At 42.9% G+C, this 14,659-nt stretch overlaps 1 protein-coding gene across 1 annotated transcript in view; it reads right to left on the reverse strand.

The window, feature by feature from the left end:
- The window catches only part of gpr68 (G protein-coupled receptor 68), a 41,726-nt gene extending 29,282 nt beyond the window's left edge, over positions 1-12,444 (reverse strand). Inside the window, exon 1 of the mRNA XM_075447734.1 lies at positions 12,401-12,444. The gene's annotated coding sequence lies outside the window, so the exon portion shown is untranslated. The remainder of the gene's footprint in view (positions 1-12,400) is intronic.
- Between the last annotated feature and the right edge of the window lie 2,215 nt (positions 12,445-14,659).

Consider the following 14,659-nt stretch of genomic DNA (forward strand, 5'->3'; position numbering starts at 1 on the left):
GTCTGGGAACAGATTAGTTTGTGTGTCTAATGCCTTCGGCATTGGAACCCATAATAAAACTGCTTAATCTATCAGCTGTTCTGATGCTTAAAGTTCCCTTTAAACATCCTTCTTTTGGTATAAAAGCTGCTTTGATGACACTAAAAACTCAAATCTTAATCACTTCTCGAGGAGCCATTTTATTAAATTTCTGGTGAACATCTGGATCAACTGATTTAAACCTCTGGTAGATGAAGACAGTTGTTTTTAACGAGCTGAATTATTGGATTCTTTTTTACCTCATAGTGCTTTTTAAATCAGTTGTTCAGTTTTTAAACATAATCTCATGGCAGTTTGTATAAAACTGCACTTTTTGTGTTATTCACACATTATTTGAAGCTTTCTAAATGTACTGCTAACCATGATAATGTGCAATAATTCTGCCTTTTTAAGGAGAAAAGAACATTTTTCTTTCAGAAAAACAACATTTAAAGCTTCATTTTTACTTTAATTAGTGTTTTAGACTCATACAAATCAGTGTATATTCAGTAAGATAATATATTAATGTTGGTATTTAACACATGAATGTTTAAATGTTTCCTTTAAAACTGAGGAGAGAATTTTCCACTTCAGGAGGACACTAAACCTCCCAGTTTCCGTCCAATCTTAAAGTTTTATGGCAAAAATGAGCCAAAATATTTCTATTCTCCGTACTGACGGTAACTTCTGGTTCACTAAGTGACTTTAAATTGTTTTTTAATGTGTAAACAAACTGAAATGAGCTTTAAAATCTGTTTTATCGAATGTTTTATTTGAAAAAAGACCTGATTTTCACATTTAAACAAAACATTTTAGAAAACTACTGGCTCAACTGGCCAAGATTTTATTGAATCTTTTATTTTCTAAAGAGTTTCCTTTCAGTTTCTGCTGAAAATGATACATTTTCTCCATTTTTATCATAACGGGGCTGTTTACGCCCATGTGAGCCAACATGGCTTTAACATCAGATCGTAGATCGTAACATCAGATCGCTAACTCTTCTAAGAAGTAATTAGAAGTTTTTCAGTGTTTTTCTTGGTTCTTAAAGTAAATATCTTTGTTATAAATCCGCCTCCTTATCATCTGTTAATCATCAGCGTCAGAAAGAGGGAGGACGCTCTGATGAATGAAGCTCATCCTGTGAGAAAGTGTTATTTTTACAGGCACTTCTTCACCTTCACCGTCTCCGTCATCTCTTTATGGACCTACATCCCTTCAGTAAAACATTTTTCTTCCCAAATAAACGAGCGACTCGACCCTCTACAGTTTCCTCCTCTTGGGAAATCATCTTCATTTTTCCAGCAGGCTGTAAATCAGCTTCCATCTCGGCTCTTTCTGATTTACCGTCTGTGAGTCATCATCTGTGCATCCAGATGAATTCCTGCTCTACCTGACGGCGGCTTTCAGGTGAATTTAACCCGACTCATCCTCAGATCTGCTCAGCTTCACCTTCTGAAATGTTTATTTCATGAAGGATCGATTAAAATAATCTGGATTCTGTCCTTTTTTATTACTTTCTGTAAAGGTAAATCATCTGGAACGATGCACTTCTCTCCTAATAGCTGCCTAAAACCTGAGATGAAGATGATTTGATGCCTGGGCTGTTGGGGGCTGTTACTCGGAGCTCTTGGCCTCTGATGCTGATGACACCGTCGCTCTGAATAGCATCAACACATCGCTGTGTCTCTGAGGCTGTCAGGGATGCACAAAGTCTGCGCCCGCTGTCTGTTTTATTCACTTAAGGCTGATTTTTGTGTTGCAAACTACTTTGGCATCAAAGCAGAGTGAAAATGAGCGTTTAGTTCACTTTAAGCCTTTAGAACGAGTCGGCAGAGCACGTTTTTACACGCTGATGTGACACTTTTTCGGAGCATTTGTCAGTTTGGGTTTATTCCCGGGACCTGGGCTCCATCACAAAGCTTGGGTGATTGATTTACACCATCAGAGCCACAGAAACCCAGAACAAGCCAGGACTGACGTCCTGTTTAGCAGAACCTTTCAAAGACCCGGTTCCATCGTCAGGGTTCCTGTCGATCCTCAGAGATCGTGACCACCCAGCCAGCATGTCCATGTGGGGCCCATAAGGTTTAAATCTGGGCTGCAGATAAGGGTCCCAGGTGGGTTTGTCCACAGTTTCCACGGTGACCCCACCTGTGTTTGCCCATATGAGTTTCAAGTCTCTGTGTGGCTTTGGTTGGACTTTGCATTTAGCCAATTTGAATGTGAACATTCTTTTACTTTGTGTGATGTGTTTATCTGTATTGCCTTTGGAATAATTTAAGGCTTAGGGTAACCCTAACCCTAACCCTTAAAGTTGCACTTTTGGCGCTTTTCCACTAGCTCTGGACGGCTCGCCACGGCTCGGTTTGGTTGTGTTTCCATCACACTTCGTGCCTCCTGGACGTGGGCGGGGTGGTGGTAACACGGCTGCGCGTGTTGCTGCTCACCCTGCGGCTTTTTTGTCGCACAGAAGGCAAGAGAAGAGAGCCAGAGAAGACTCCTGGCCGCCAGACAAAACAGTATTGAAAAGTACCGGAGAGTTTTGTTACGAGCTTCAAAAAGATGATGTTTGGAGGTAAGCTAACGGTTGCTAACGCTAGCTTTTATTATCCGCGTTATGACGCTTCCAGTGACGACGCTCATCGCCCAATCAGTGGAAGGCAGTCGGCTGACGTCACGTTTTAGTAACGCTTCGGCCCGCTTGGAACCAGGGCTGAGGTGGTACGGAAAATCGTGCTGGTTGCAGGTACGGCGTGCTAGTGGAAATACGCGATAGCGCGCCGAGCCGAGCCGTAGCGAGCTGGTGGAAAAGCGCCATTTGAAACCCATTTGGGCAAACACAGGTGGGGTCACCGAGGAAACTGCGGACAAACCCACCTGGGACCTTTATCTGCAGGCCAGATTTAACCCTTATTGGCCCCACATGGACATGCTGGCTGGGCAGGATCACATCTCATGAATCATACTTTTGAAAAGAGATCCAGGACAGTCTTTGGGCAGATTTCTGGGTGGGATCCCTCACAGAAGGATCCAAAGCCCACTGAAAGGTCTGTTTTCTTTTGTTTTTACCTCAGGATGAACCTTTGGACAGAGACACCGCCCCCCCCCCCCCCCTTCAGGAGCATTCAGGAGCATCACTTTGTTATACCTCAGCTAAAACGTGCACATTTTGCTGATTGTCTGCAGAGAGCTGAGATGGATTGGTTTTGGGTTTTCATAGATTAAAGAGGTTGAACACAAAAGGCACTGCTGCCTGTCTGGCCTGGACCCAAAGAAACACTGAGCGGAGATTAAAAAAGGATGCCTGAGGTAAAAGTACCAGTCAGAAGTAATCACAACACCATCAACGGCTATTTGTGCAGTCAGAGTTCTGTTCTGTATGTAGATCACAGCTAAAGTACCTTCATGGTTTCATCTTTACTTCACAAGTGAGTCGAGTTTAGTCGGTGTTTCCTGTCTGTAAATGTGGAATAAAGAGCTTTGACACTGTTCCTCAAGCTCAAACGGTTTGGATCCGATCGGTTACATCAGAGATCCTCATTGTGCGGCTCCTCAAGCTTTAACTCTCACTCGCATAGTAGCTTATAACAATATGGTAACAATAACTATACATTTGTTCAAATAACATACAGCGAATATTACACAGTATTAAGTATTTTTAATAAGTTTGCGTTTTTGAAGTATTAAGTATTTTTAAAAAGTATTAATTAAGGCTTAATGGTGTTTCCTAAAGGGGGAACTGTTAAACCTGGCAACGCAGCCCGCTTAAACCACAGCGCACGCTAGCTCCTTTAGCCAGAGCGAGATGCAGGCACAATGGATCGGTTTTTAATTAAAAAAGGGAAAAAACCAGCACAAAAACCATGCTCATCCTGAATGTCTCACTATGATTACAACAACAAACTACAAATACAACATGAAGAAAGTCGAGCACATGCACGCCAGCTTCCGCTCATCCAAATATTAAGGTAAATGTGGTCTTATTGAAAATGTATTGGCTGTGTTGTTTCTTTTTTATATGTAGAAATGCATATTTGCAAAAGGGGACTTTAGTATGTTTTGGTAAAAGTGGCTCTTCCCTTGATTTTGCTGCCAATGTGGCTCTTGTGAAAACAATAGTGAGCATCTCTGTGTTAAATGAACCTGATGGAATCTCTTCATCCAGGATGAAATCCTAATGTTTTCTGTTTTCTGCATCGTCACTGAAGGCTGTGAAAGTCGTGCTGAATATTTCAGAAACTCTTCCTCCTTTTTCAGGATCCAGCTGCTGTGTTGCAGCTGGAAGAGGAGCTGGTGTGAGAGTCAGAGTGCTTCTTTAACCGGTTTGCACCATCATGAGTGCCTGGATGTTGCTGCTCAGTCAGGCAGAGCATCATCAGCGCGTGGTGATGCCGCCGGGCGGCGAGCAGCAACCTTTCTAAAGCTGAATAAAGTCTGAAATCTGCTGTGATGAAGTTAAGATTCTGATTAAAATGTGAATGAAAACAAAAGGAAATGATTCAAACTCTAACATCACATTATTTAGATTAAATTCAGGATGCTAACAGCTAACATTTCCTAACCGTCCAGATGTGTCAGGGCACCGCTGGCCTGGACTGCAGGCGGGTCGGTTCAGCAGAATAATGTGCAGGATGGGATTTTAAAAGTTATTTTAATGCAGGGCCACCGGAACATCTGTTCAGACATTTTTTAATAAGAGATGCACCAGTACATTATAGGAAAAAAAAAGATTTTATTACATTTTTAATTCATTTTAATTTTTTTTCAGGGGATCTTTTGTTTGTTTATTTCGAGGATAGCCCCTTGAGATGCATCATCTCATTTTCGAGGGGATCCTTACAAAAACACATATAAAATCATCAGTAGTATGAGATCATAATTAAAGGTAATTAAAGGTTTTTGTCAGTGAGCATGAAAGAAAATAAAAATACTGTTCGTCCAACTAGAATCGAGACAGGTAATTACATATATACATATATATATATATATATATATATATATATATATATATATATATATACATATATATATATGTATATATATATATGTATATATATATATATATATATATATATATATATATGTATATATATATATATAATAAGCTCATATATATATATATATATATATATATATATGAGCTTATTGAGTCTGAATGTGTGTGAACTGAACTTTGAACTCATTCTTGTAAAGTCTGAACTTTAACATCCTGTTTGGAGGAGACCTGACTCACACTTTAGAGTCTTAAATCATTTAAAAATGATCTCATTCTGGTTTTCACGGCGACGTTTCTGACCTTTTGTGTTCTTCCACTGATGGGAATGTGTTGTTATTCGTGTTTTACACAGAAGGCGAGGACGTTTCAGGTCAGAGTGGCTGGGTGAGGGTGTGCAGGAGTTTCCCGTTCATCACAGCAGAGTTTCTGCATCAGTAACGGCTCCACGTCTGTTTCTGTGAAGAAGAGGCGGTTCTGAAGAAGCCCCCCGGGGGGGCTGCAGAAACAGGCCTCTACCTCAGAACTGTAAATCAGAGCCGCAGCACGGTTTGTTGCAACAGTGAGTAAACCTCCATCTGTCTTAGTGTCTCAGAGGTTCTGTCCCTGGGTTCTGCTCTGTCCTTAACCCGGTTTTACAGAAACCACTTCAGCACAGACCGAAGTCTGAGTGGTCATCAGGACCAGAAACAGGACCAGAATCAGGACCAGAATCATCAGGACCAGAAACAGGACCAGAATCATCAGGGCCAGAATCAGGACCAGAATCATCAGGACCAGAATCATCAGGACCAGAATCAGGACCAGAATCAGGACCAGAATCAGGACCAGAATCATCAGGACCAGAATCAGGACCAGAATCATCAGGACCAGAATCAGGACCAGAATCAGGACCAGAATCATCAGGACCAGAATCAGGACCAGAATCAGGACCAGAATCATCAGGACCAGAATCAGGACCAGAAACAATACCAGAATCATCAGGACCAGAAACAGGACCAGAATCATCAGGACCAGAAACAGGAGCAGAATCATCAGGACCAGAAACAGGACCAGAATCATCAGGACCAGAATCAGGACCCGAATCATCAGGACCAGAAACAGGACCAGAATCATCAGGACCAGAAACAGGACCAGAATCATCAGGACCAAAATCATCAGGACCAGAATCAGGACCAGAATCATCAGGACCAGAAACAGGACCAGAATCATCAGGACCAAAATCATCAGGACCAGAATCATCAGGACCAGAAACAGGACCAGAAACAGGACCAGAATCATCAGGACCAGAATCAGGACCCGAATCATCAGGACCAGAAACAGGACCAGAATCATCAGGACCAGAATCATCAGGACCAGAAACAGGACCAGAATCATCAGGACCAAAATCATCAGGACCAAAATCAGGACCAGAATCAGGACCAGAATCATCAGGACCAGAATCAGGACCAGAATCAGGACCAGAATCATCAGGACCAGAATCATCAGGACCAGAAACAGGACCAGAAACAGGACCAGAATCATCAGGACCAGAATCAGGACCCGAATCATCAGGACCAGAAACAGGACCAGAATCATCAGGACCAGAATCATCAGGACCAGAAACAGGACCAGGATCATCAGGACCAAAATCATCAGGACCAAAATCAGGACCAGAATCAGGACCAGAATCATCAGGACCAGAATCAGGACCAGAATCATCAGGACCAGAAACAGGACCAGAAACAGGACCAGAATCATCAGGACCAGAATCAGGACCCGAATCATCAGGACCAGAAACAGGACCAGAATCATCAGGACCAGAATCATCAGGACCAAAATCATCAGGACCAAAATCAGGACCAGAATCAGGACCAGAATCATCAGGACCAGAATCAGGACCAGAATCATCAGGACCAGAAACAGGACCAGAAACAGGACCAGAATCATCAGGACCAAAATCATCAGGACCAAAATCATCAGGACCAGAATCATCAGGACCAGAATCACCAGAATCAGGACCAGAATCATCAGGACCAGAGTCAGGACCAGAATCATCAGGACCAGAATCAGGACCAGAATCATCAGGACCAGAATCAGGACCAGAATCATCAGGACCAAAATCATCAGGACCAGAATCAGGATCAGAATCATCAGGACCAGACTCATCAGGACCAGACTCATCAGGACCAGAATCATCAGGACCAGAATCAGGACCAGAATCAGGACCAGAATCATCAGGACCAGAATCATCAGGACCAGAATCAGGACCAGACTCATCAGGACCAGAATCAGGACCAGAATCATCAGGACCAGAATCATCGGGACCAGAATCAGGACCAGAATCATCAGGACCAGAATCATCAGGACCAGATTCAGGACCAGAATCAGGACCAGAATCATCAGGACCAGAATCATCAGGACCAGAATCAGGACCAGAATCATCAGGGCCAGAATCAGGACCAGAATCGTCAGGACCAGAATCAGGACCAGAATCATCAGGACCAGAATCAGGACCAGAATCATCAGGACCAGAATCAGGACCAGAATCATCAGGACCAGACTCATCAGGACCAGAATCATCAGGACCAGAGTCATCAGGACCAGAATCAGGACCAGAATCATCAGGACCAAAATCAGGACCAGAATCAGGACCAGAATCAGGACTAGAATCAGGACCAGAATCATCAGGACCAGAATCATCAGGACCAAAATCAGGACCAGAATCAGGACCAGAATCAGGACTAGAATCAGGACCAGAATCATCAGGACCAAAATCAGGACCAGAATCACCAGGACCAGAATCATCAGGACCAAAATCAGGACCAGAATCAGGACTAGAATCAGGACCAGAATCATCAGGACCAGAATCAGGACCAGAATCATCAGGACCAGAATCAGGACCAGTCAACAGGACCAGAATCATCAGGACCAGAATCAGGACCAGAATCATCAGGACCAGAATCAGGACCAGAGTCAGGACCAGAATTATCAGGACCAGAATCATCAGGACCAGAGTCAGGACCAGAATCATCAGGACCAGAGTCATCAGGACCAGAATCATCAGGACCAGAATCATCAGGACCAGAATCAGGACCAGAATCATCAGGACCAGAATCAGGACCAGAATCATCAGGACCAGAATCATCAGGACCAGAATCAGGACCAGAATCGTCAGGACCAGAATCATCAGGACCAGAATCATCAGGACCAGAATCAGGACCAGTCAACAGGACCAGAATCATCAGGACCAGAATCAGGACCAGAATCATCAGGACCAGAATCATCAGGACCAGAATCAGGACCAGAATCAGGACCAGAATCATCAGGACCAGAGTCATCAGGACCAGAATCATCAGGACCAGAATCATCAGGACCAGAATCAGGACCAGAATCAGGACCAGAATCATCAGGACCAGAGTCATCAGGACCAGAATCATCAGGACCAGAATCATCAGGACCAGAATCAGGACCAGAATCAGTGAAATGATGGAGCCAAAGTTCAGCATCACTTGTGGATCTGACCCCCCGTTTCCAGGACAACGGTCAGACTTTAACTGTTTGCATCTCTTTGGGACGATGGTTCATGTTTACCGTTCTCCTTCTGAAGGTTTAGGGTTAGGGTGAGTATCTTCTGAAGGTTTAGGGTTAGGGTGAGTACCTTCTGAAGGTTTAGGGTTAGGGTGAGTATCTTCTGAAGGTTCAGGGTTAGGGTGAGTATCTTCTGAAGGTTTGGGGTTAGGGTGAGTATCTTCTGAAGGTTTAGGGTTAGGGTGAGTATCTTCTGAAGGTTTAGGGTTAGGGTGAGTATCTTCTGAAGGTTCAGGGTTAGGGTGAGTATCTTCTGAAGGTTTAGGGTCAGGGTGAGTATCTTCTGAAGGTTTAGGGTTAGGGTGAGTATCTTCTGAAGGCTTAGGGTTAGGGTGAGTATCTTCTGAAGGTTTAGGGTCAGGGTGAGTATCTTCTGAAGGTTCAGGGTTAGGGTGAGTATCTTCTGAAGGTTTAGGGTCAGGGTGAGTATCTTCTGAAGGGTTAGGGTTAGGGTGAGTATCTTCTGAAGGTTTAGGATTAGGGTGAGTATCTTCTGGAGGTTCAGGGTTAGGGTGAGTATCTTCTGAAGGTTTAGGGTTAGGGTGAGTATCTTCTGGAGGTTTAGGGTTAGGGTGAGTATCTTCTGAAGGTTTAGGGTTAGGGTGAGTACCTTCTGAAGGGTTAGGGTTAGGGTGAGTAACTTCTGAAGGTTTAGGGTTAGGGTGAGTACCTTCTGAAGGTTTAGGGTTAGGGTGAGTATCTTCTGAAGGTTCAGGGTTAGGGTGAGTATCTTCTGAAGGTTTGGGGTTAGGGTGAGTATCTTCTGAAGGTTTAGGGTTAGGGTGAGTATCTTCTGAAGGTTTAGGGTTAGGGTGAGTATCTTCTGAAGGTTCAGGGTTAGGGTGAGTATCTTCTGAAGGTTCAGGGTTAGGGTGAGTATCTTCTGAAGGTTCAGGGTTAGGGTGAGTATCTTCTGAAGGTTTAGGGTCAGGGTGAGTATCTTCTGAAGGTTTAGGGTTAGGGTGAGTATCTTCTGAAGGCTTAGGGTTAGGGTGAGTATCTTCTGAAGGTTTAGGGTCAGGGTGAGTATCTTCTGAAGGTTCAGGGTTAGGGTGAGTATCTTCTGAAGGTTTAGGGTCAGGGTGAGTATCTTCTGAAGGTTTAGGGTTAGGGTGAGTATCTTCTGAAGGCTTAGGGTTAGGGTGAGTATCTTCTGAAGGTTTAGGGTTAGGGTGAGTATCTTCTGAAGGTTTAGGGTTAGGGTGAGTATCTTCTGAAGGGTTAGGGTTAGGGTGAGTAACTTCTGAAGGTTTAGGGTTAGGGTGAGTAACTTCTGAAGGTTTAGGGTTAGGGTGAGTATCTTCTGAAGGTTTAAGGTTAGGGTGAGTACCTTCTGGAGGTTTAGGGTTAGGGTGAGTATCTTCTGAAGGTTTAGGGTTAGGGTGAGTATCTTCTGAAGGGTTAGGGATAGGGTGAGTCTCTTCTGAAGGTTTAGGGTTAGGGTGAGTATCTTCTGAAGGTTTAGGGTTAGGGTGAGTACCTTCTGAAGGGTTAGGGTTAGGGTGAGTAACTTCTGAAGGTTTAGGGTTAGGGTGAGTAACTTCTGAAGGTTTAGGGTTAGGGTGAGTATCTTCTGGAGGTTCAGGGTTAGGGTGAGTATCTTCTGAAGGTTTAGGGTTAGGGTGAGTATCTTCTGGAGGTTTAGGGTTAGGGTGAGTATCTTCTGAAGGTTTAGGGTTATGGTGAGTAACTTCTGAAGGTTTAGGGTTAGGGTGAGTATCTTCTGGAGGTTCAGGGTTAGGGTGAGTATCTTCTGGAGGTTTAGGGTTAGGGTGAGTATCTTCTGAAGGTTTAGGGTTAGGGTGAGTATCTTCTGAAGGTTTAGGGTTAGGGTGAGTATCTTCTGGAGGTTTAGGGTTAGGGTGAGTAACTTCTGAAGGTTTAGGGTTAGGGTGAGTATCTTCTGGAGGTTCAGGGTTAGGGTGAGTATCTTCTGGAGGTTTAGGGTTAGGGTGAGTATCTTCTGAATGTTTAGGGTTAGGGTGAGTACCTTCTGGAGGTTTAGGGTTAGGGTGAGTATCTTCTGAAGGTTTAGGGTTATGGTGAGTGTCTTCTGAAGGTTCAGGGTTAGGGTGAGTATCTTCTGAAGGTTCAGGGTTAGGGTGAGTATCTTCTGGAGGTTTAGGGTTAGGGTGAGTATCTTCTGAAGGTTTAGGGTTAGGGTGAGTATCTTCTGAAGGGTTAGGGTCAGGGTGAGTATCTTCTGAAGGGTTAGGGTTAGGGTGAGTATCTTCTGAAGGTTCAGGGTTAGGGTGAGTATCTTCTGAAGGTTCAGGGTTAGGGTGAGTATCTTCTGGAGGTTTAGGGTTAGGGTGAGTGTCTTCTGAAGGCCTCACTCCCACCTGCTGCTTCCACAGCATACATTTGTTTGTCTGATTTAATTAACAGACGCGAAAGTCCAAAACTGTCTCTAAAATTAAAATAATCAAATTTAATTTTTATATTATTTTATCTTTACTGAGTAAAGACTGATATTCATAATGTCTCCAACCGTCTTACAGAAGTGTGAGTCACAGCCCTTACTTTGGAATATCTGTACAATAATATAATAATATAACAATAGGTGAAAGAGATGCTCTAAAATGTTGGATTATCATATAATTATTATTATTATTATTATTATTATTGTGTGTTATTAATCTACAGGACGAAAAGAGAAACAAGATGAACTAATGAAACATTGTCAGCTGAATATTCACACTGGAACTTTCCTGGATAAATATAATAATCCACAGCTGAACCGGTTTATGCTCCAGGGAATGAGGAAATAACACCGGTCAGCATGCATCAGCGCGTCCGAAACGTTTAGTTTGTGCTCAGCTTCCTTTAGCAGGAATCTGCTTAAAGGTGAACCACATGTTCAGCCTGTTCGAGGCTTAAAAACTGAGCTCCAACACCTGCTGGTTCTGATGCTCAGTGAGACCGAGGCACTTCTTCCTCAGACTTAATTATCAATAAATGTGTTTTTAAGTCTCATTTTTACTGCTTCTGTTGAGTGGCAGTGATACGAAGGGAGAGAAAATAGGGCCAAGAGATTGTGAGGTCTGACTTTTTCCTGGAGAACCATTTTGTGATGCAAATGTATTACTCTGTTGAACGCATATTGTTCTGAGAAGCAAAACGCTTTATTTTTTAAAGCCCAGCCAACTAGCCGGACTACCTTCATCAACACCAAAAGGCTGGAACTCTGCTCACAGGACGCAGCAGGGGGTAAGAAGATGTTCAGAAATGATGTTGCTGATATGGGATGTTACACAGCTTCATGTCAAAAGAGGCGAACTGTCCCTTTAAGCTCAGAGCCCGTTTACTCTTTAACTCTTTAACTCTTTAACCTTCCTTTAATCAGTCACTGCCTGCTGCATATTTCTGCTGCTGAAACATGCTGAAACCAAACACTCTGACTCAGACACATGTCAGCTTCTCTTCTCTTCCTGCAGAAGCACCAACACAACTCTGAACTTCCTGTAACGGGATGAGTATTTACAAGTTCAGCCTCACTCCCACCTGCCTGGTTTGCCCCTTTAACGGACAGAGGGGGCACATGTTCCCCTGAATGATTCCTGGAGCTCTCCGGAATATTGTGCAGCGTTTCTCCACAGAGAGAAAAGTCCGGCTGCAGATGGAGCCGCAGCTCGGATCAATAACAGCCTAACATCCACCCTAACATCCACCCTAACCCAAACCAAGACTCTGTTCCAGCAACAATCTGCCTGGTACCTGCCCCCCGGCTGGTATCTGCCCCCCGGCTCCGTCCCCGGACCCTCCAGCAGAATAAACGCAAAGCAGCTCGCACATTAGGCAGAAAAGAGGAGTCCTTACCGCGTCTTTGCGCTCCGACAGTCTGCATCAAACTGACCGCGCGCTCCGTGGGTCTGTGCTCCTTGTGCCATGCACGCGCCCACGGAGCGCGGGCGTGCGTCAGAAAAAATGAAAACGGAAGCGTCAAAAAAACGGTCTGAACAACTTTGATCTGTAGTTTTTACTTATTTTAGAGTTAAATATCATCAGAAAGTCCAGATCCAGTCCTAATTTATTCTTATTTTAAACCTTTATTTAGATTAGATTAGATTCGATTAGATTGTACTTTATTATCCCATAATGGGGAAATTCACTTGTCACAGCAGCAACAACAGACATGAAACAAGAAATTAAAAAAGATAAACATTTTTTTTTTAAAGAGAAAAAGCAAGTACTAAAAAAGTAAGAAAAAAAAAGTAAAGGAAGGTAAGACAGGTAAGTCGGTTGAGAGGAAATTCTTACACATTAAAACATGTTCCAACATGAACATAAACCCAGAATCTGAGGCAGAACCAGAGTTAGTTCAGTTCTGAGCAGCTTTAAAGTGAATATCTGCTCTGAGCTGCTTTCTCCTCCAGCACAGCCTGAACCCTCTGAGAGGAGCTTTCTGTCCTTTCTTTAAGGAGTCTTCAGGAATAGTTCTCCAGGCTTCTTGAAGGACATCCCAAAGCTCTTCTTTGGATGTGGGCTGCCTTTTGTTGCGTTCTCTGCCAACATGATCCCACACTGCTTCAGTAATGTTGAGCTCCGGGCTCTGGGGAGGATTCATCCCTCCATCAGACCTGCTGCCACTGATTTTCAGCCCACTTCTTGTGTCCTTTGGCACAGCTCAGCCTTTTCTCCCTGTTTCCCTTCCTTAAGAACGGCTTCCTGACAGCCACCCTTCCATGGAGCCCATTTCTGATGAGGCTTGGGCCAACAGCAGATGGATCAGCTGAAGGTCCAGATGCATCTCTCAGCTCCTGTGTCAGGTCTTTGCTGGATGTTTTCCTCTTTCTTAAGGACATCACTTTCAGATCCTGTTCATCTGCTGGAGATAGTTCTTTAGGCCTGACACTTCTTCTTCTGTCCTCCACTTGTCCAGTTTCCTCAAATGTTTTAAGGACACACTGCACACCATGCTGAGATATGCCAAGTTTTCAGCTAACAGCTCTTTGGGAATCACCTTGTTGCTGCAGAAATCCTGTTTTCTGTCTGTCACACTGTGTTATCTTTGCTGTTTTTCACACATGCAGCTAAAGAAATGGGAACAAATCTTAATTCCAGTCTAAAACCCACAAAGAGCTTCTAGATTATTCATTTCTGGTGGCATAAAACAGTTTAATCATTTCATTTATATGAATTGTTCCATAATTAGTCATTAGATTATATCTTATATTCCTTTTTTAAGCTTTAAATTGAATCTTATTTACTTTTTCTTGAAGTTGAATAACATATAATTCTTATTATTTTCTGTTTTTTTCCTACTTTTCTACTTTTAGACGTGATAACATTCATTATTTTGGGATTAGGATTTTTTTTAAACTGAATTTCTTATATTAATTTGACTCTTTTGGTAACTGAAAGCAGTTTTAACGTAAATGTACAAAAAAGTTGAAACTATGAAGCTGTTTTTCACAGATGCAGCTAAAGAAATGGGAACAAATGATGTGTCTCTGTGACAGGCTGCTGGGAACAAAGTGCCTAAAGATCCAGTTTAAAACGGCTTCTTTGCTAAGTTGTCTGTTCTGTGTGGACACAACACTGGTTCATCCCTTGAGTTAGGAGCCTTTTTCCTGCCTGAATGGTTCACAGCTCAGAGTTAAGTGGCTTAACAAAGAAAAAACACATTCCTCTGAAGATGCTCAGGTACAAGGACTAGACTGAAGATGAGGGAAGAAGCAGAAAAAGTCCAAAGTTTTCAGCTAACAACTTCGTGGTTCATTCATAGAATAAATTAAAATGTAGAACAATTATATATAACAAGCATGAAAGCAATTTAATTACAAATTTAACATGGTTAGAAACTGCTAGAATTTAAAAAATAGTCATGAAACAGCAGAGAAGGTTGTAATATTACACGATTATTAATTATAAATGTTTTATATCTACAGATGTAAAATGGTCCCAACGTGTGAACATTGGTCTTCTGAAATGTTTAGCATTACCCACGATGCTTTGCGGTGAGTAGTGGTCGGGCTTTGGCTCCTGATTGGTGGATTCTGTTTTGTTTGTATCATTTCTCTGTTAGTTTCCTGTTTTGTTTTTAAAGTTTAGTTTTGGGGGGTTATGTGGTGGGCT

This window comes from Odontesthes bonariensis, chromosome 17 (assembly GCF_027942865.1).
Source record: "Odontesthes bonariensis isolate fOdoBon6 chromosome 17, fOdoBon6.hap1, whole genome shotgun sequence".
Classification (NCBI taxonomy): domain Eukaryota; kingdom Metazoa; phylum Chordata; class Actinopteri; order Atheriniformes; family Atherinopsidae; genus Odontesthes; species Odontesthes bonariensis.